This window comes from Schistosoma mansoni, chromosome W (assembly GCF_000237925.1).
Source record: "Schistosoma mansoni strain Puerto Rico chromosome W, complete genome".
NCBI lineage: Eukaryota > Metazoa > Platyhelminthes > Trematoda > Strigeidida > Schistosomatidae > Schistosoma > Schistosoma mansoni.
The window spans coordinates 38,882,898-38,887,478 of NC_031502.1; positions in this window are offsets into that span (position 1 = coordinate 38,882,898).

Genomic DNA, 4,581 nt, shown 5'->3' on the forward strand with positions numbered 1-4,581 from the left:
ATTGTTAAAATTTCATTAAAACCTAAAGAAAAACTTACTCAATGTTGCTATTTAGCGCTTGACAATCTTCTAAAATCGAAATCACCTTATATTCTAGTAATTCTAAACATATTAAGGCGATAACTTATTAATTATAACGAACGAAGTGCTTTATCAGTATACAACATATTTTTATTTTTCAGCACGCCGACGTTTTCCATACAAAACTTACGAATCAGGTGTGTAAAATTTGTATGAGATTTAGATCTTAAAATGGTCTCGTACGTATCTCTTATTGTTGAAATGAGAAAATTGGATCTTAAAAGGGCACATGGATTAAGTTCAGATCTGTTCGGTTAAAAGGTCAATGTGAAAAACTTGGATATTCATTTTGTAACAGGCTGCCAGATATGAAGTGAATTAATCTATCAGACAGACAGTAAATTACTGTCTGTAAAACCGAAAGGTACACCGACTTTAATGACCAAGCCTTCAAAATTTTCATTTGAACTTGATGAAACTAATATATATATAATATTTCACGAACACGTCATTATTATTTATAAATTAAGTCGACAAAGGAACATATAGGTTCTCTATGGATAACACTGGGTCTCCCTTAGTGAAAAAATCTCTTTTTTCCTCATTGTAATGACATAGAAATGAAAGGACACTGACTACTTCAAGATGATGGAAAAATGGAAAAATAATTTAGCATCATGTTTCACTGTGGTCAGCTAATTAATAGAAGCTAGAATGATAGAAGAATCATGTTACAGAAACCTACACAGAATAAAATTTATGATAAGTCAATTCTGATAAGATTTATCGTTTCAATTCGCCCAAGAAGTTCTTGATATCCTACTAAGAATTTAAAAATTGAACTTTAACAAAATTCTGACCAAAATTCGATTTTCTATGGTTAAGCAGATCAATAAACAAGTAGGTTTAATCATCTATGCTTTATCTTAAGTTTAGGTGAATCGTCTATCAAGAGTTTGAAAGTCAAAATGTGGTAAATCTGTCGGTAATTTGAGAAGAGATGGTGCTTTTAAAATACGTAATGATAGGATATTTTACACAATATAGTTGTTTAATGATAAAAAATCATCGGTAGGCTAAGTAAACAACTTTGACACATGTTTTTAGTTGTTTTGGAAATTGACACCTAATTCTTCATAAAACGTTGCGAAACTGAGAGACCATCTATATGAAAATCAAGTAGATGAAAGATTCACACTGAAATGCCACAGAGTAATCGCTACTATTGTTGCTGTTTTTAAAAATGTTAGACACATCTCTTGGAAACTATTAGACGAAAGTGATATTGGCATTTTATAATGCCACAATTCAGTATGCTGCAATAATCCATAAATTATACAATCTCAAGGTTCACCCCAACTCTACCAAGTATAAAACCCTGAAATGGTTGTTTAGTCAAACCATTAAAACTTTAGGAGGCGAAGAGAGGACTAAAAACTCTTCTAACAACTTTATTATAGGAAAAACGAGGTTTAACCAGGTGGCGTTGATCAGGAGATTCTGTTATTAAATACATGATGTTTTAAGAAAGTAACAAAAGTAACAGTAAAACCCAATTTTATAAATTTCTGCTTAGCATAGAATAGGATGGCGAAATATGTTCGTGGATTCAGAAGGCTCGACTGGCTTTCGCCAACTTGGGTCACTTGTGGCATAGGAGAGATATCCATCTGCCAACCGATAAACGAGTTTAACTCCCATCAGTTCGCTCCATTCTACTTTATGGATGTGAACGATGGCCATTAAGAACAGAGGATATTCGTAGGTTACTAGTACTCGATGATAGGTGTCTTTGAAGCATTGCTCCTGTATTTTGGGACCACTGAGTTACCAATGCCTGGGTTAGAAATAGGATAGGAAGTAAGGATGGCGAATCGATTGATGAGGAAGTGAATCTCCACCAACTGAGGTGGTTGGGACATGTGTTACGTACGTCAATGAATATGATCATGGACTAGCAGATGAGCCGATCAATCTTCGAGATTATACTTCAATAAACCCATAATAATCGTTGCATTTCTGCCCGACATGAACACTTGAACTCTTTCCCAAAGCATAGTGGTTTGGGGATGGTCTTGTTTTAGACAATATAGGTTTATATTCAATATCGAAACAAACATAATAAATACCCACTCAGTCAGTTTTTGTCCCTTTTATTGCCATCATTATGAAAATTGGACAGTGTGAACATTTTGCCACGAATTTGGAAAATCTTGATTTCGATGTACGGCGTAAGTTAGAAACATTGAGTTGTTGTTTATACATAGAATTATTGGCTGTTTATGAAATTAACTATCATCTAGTATAAGTTGCGTTTTATTAGCATTTCTTGAATCATCGAGACTATCTGGATTAGTTACTGGTCAAAGGCCATCAGAAGCGCTAGTAACTATCTGTAGCACTTTTAAACAAACAATAGAATATGGGTTCCATTGAACAGGGTCTACCTCCTTTGTGTTCTTAATGAAGTAGACTTTGTTATGAACTTTATACACAAAATATCTCACACGTTATCCAAAATTTGGATATAAGCAACAATTGCATGTTTTAAACATTAACAAGTAAGTTAGAATGAATCAGATAAATACTAAATTAATTAATAAGACAGTTTTATAACCTTTTCTTATGCTAAACAAGTGCATACATTGCCCTGAGTAATGTTCTTTAGGCTGCGGTCGAGTTGTATATATCTAGCCACCTATCCGTCATAAATATATGGATTGACATATTCCATTAGTCTGATAGAAACTATTAGAACCTAATGATATCTCTAAAGCAAGTATGAATCTTTACTGCACTGTAGCCTAGACTTTTATTAAAACTACAGAAAAATGAAATTGAATAGGTTCAGTAATAACTATGACTATATAAATGATTTAAGCGCTGAAACATATCGATGAAAAATGTTTCGGAGTCGGTCAACATATGCATTCAAATATTTTTTAGACCTTTGACTTCAATAAAGACTAGTGTCTTCGAAAGAATTTAGGAACTATCTGTGCTGAGTAATAAAACAAGTTTCCACTTAGACCTATTTGTTGAATGAAGCTAAGCATAAGCCACTTGACGAGATGTCGGTTTGCTAGTGCTTTTCGCGGAACACTTTCCTGATCAATGACCTCAGCTTACCAGCGACATTGCAATTAAGTGACTTCGAGGTCTGAATCATGGTCGAAACAGAATAGGATTACTCATGAAGTTGATTTCATCAAATGCTAGCATCTTGAACCACGCTCCTGCTTTATTCATGTGATGTTACTATCCAAATAACCGACCGATCAGCTATGGAAAAGGACAAGATAGAAACCTGTGCAGAATAGTACGCTTGCCTGGAGACAGAATTTGAGAGTGGGGTACAAGATGACTTATATCCGAAAATTGGGAGCGGTTTGAAGAAATAAAAGGTAGACCGTGAGACGCTGGTGAATGAATACATAAGGAGGTTCACACAGGATTATAAACATCTATCGGGCAACTATTAATGGAAAATTAGTCACCATTGTAACGATATAGCAAGACCGGATAACATGCAGAGAGTAGTGAAGTGTACACCAACAAACTATCCAAAGTCTCATAAAAAACGTGTTGAGGAATGCCGTTGGGTGAATGTGTCAAATATGTATGTTGATCAGAAGTATTTGAATTGTAGTATGAACTAGTAATCCCCGGAATAACGCAATGTAATCAAGAAGTATTAGATGAGCCCGAACGAATGTATTGTATTTGGAATTCAAAATTACAACAGTCATCAATACCAAGAAGTCATTGATTTATTTAAACATCACATCTGCCGCAGCTCGAATTGGAGTGTAAGTGTCTGTAATCGATTGCTCGTCTTCTTCTTAAGTTCATCTTACATCTGTCCGACAGTGTATTGGATGTAGACTCTGTATTATCTGGGTTCTGGAATTGTATACAATCAGCATGCCGGCTTTGTAGTGAAACCATTGATATTTAGAATTTGCATCATGGACTTTCCAACAATATCCTCCCCCACGAAATAATGTTGGGTCCTTACTTCGCAATGTTTTAGCCAATATGACGTTCCCAATTTGCATTATCTTCTCAAATCTTACGCATCGACTACTGCATGTGAGTATTTGGGAATAAACACTGATATATGATTTGAGGTATTCCATCATGTGACTTTGACTTCAATAAAAATCATGATACATATACTTTTTGTTATTCATATTAGAATATACAGATGGATATGCATTGATATATGTAATTAACACATGAGATTCAACTAGGCTTGATTTACCTGCGAAACAATCGAATAGAAAACATTCATCTGCCTCATATTCATTAGGATAATCTTGGACTTGATTTGGATTCTCTGTCTGTGCAAACTTCACTTCTGGGCAAACTGGTTCTCTGGTTGCTTCGGGAAATTTTGCTTTCCCATCTGATTCATCGTACCACTGACTAGGGATTCTACTCGAAACACATTGTTCGTGAGAATATGCAACATCTGATACAATAACATCACAAATGTGACTAGAGTTCGACTCATTAGGAACATATTTGTCACATTCATTAGGAATATCATTAGAGATA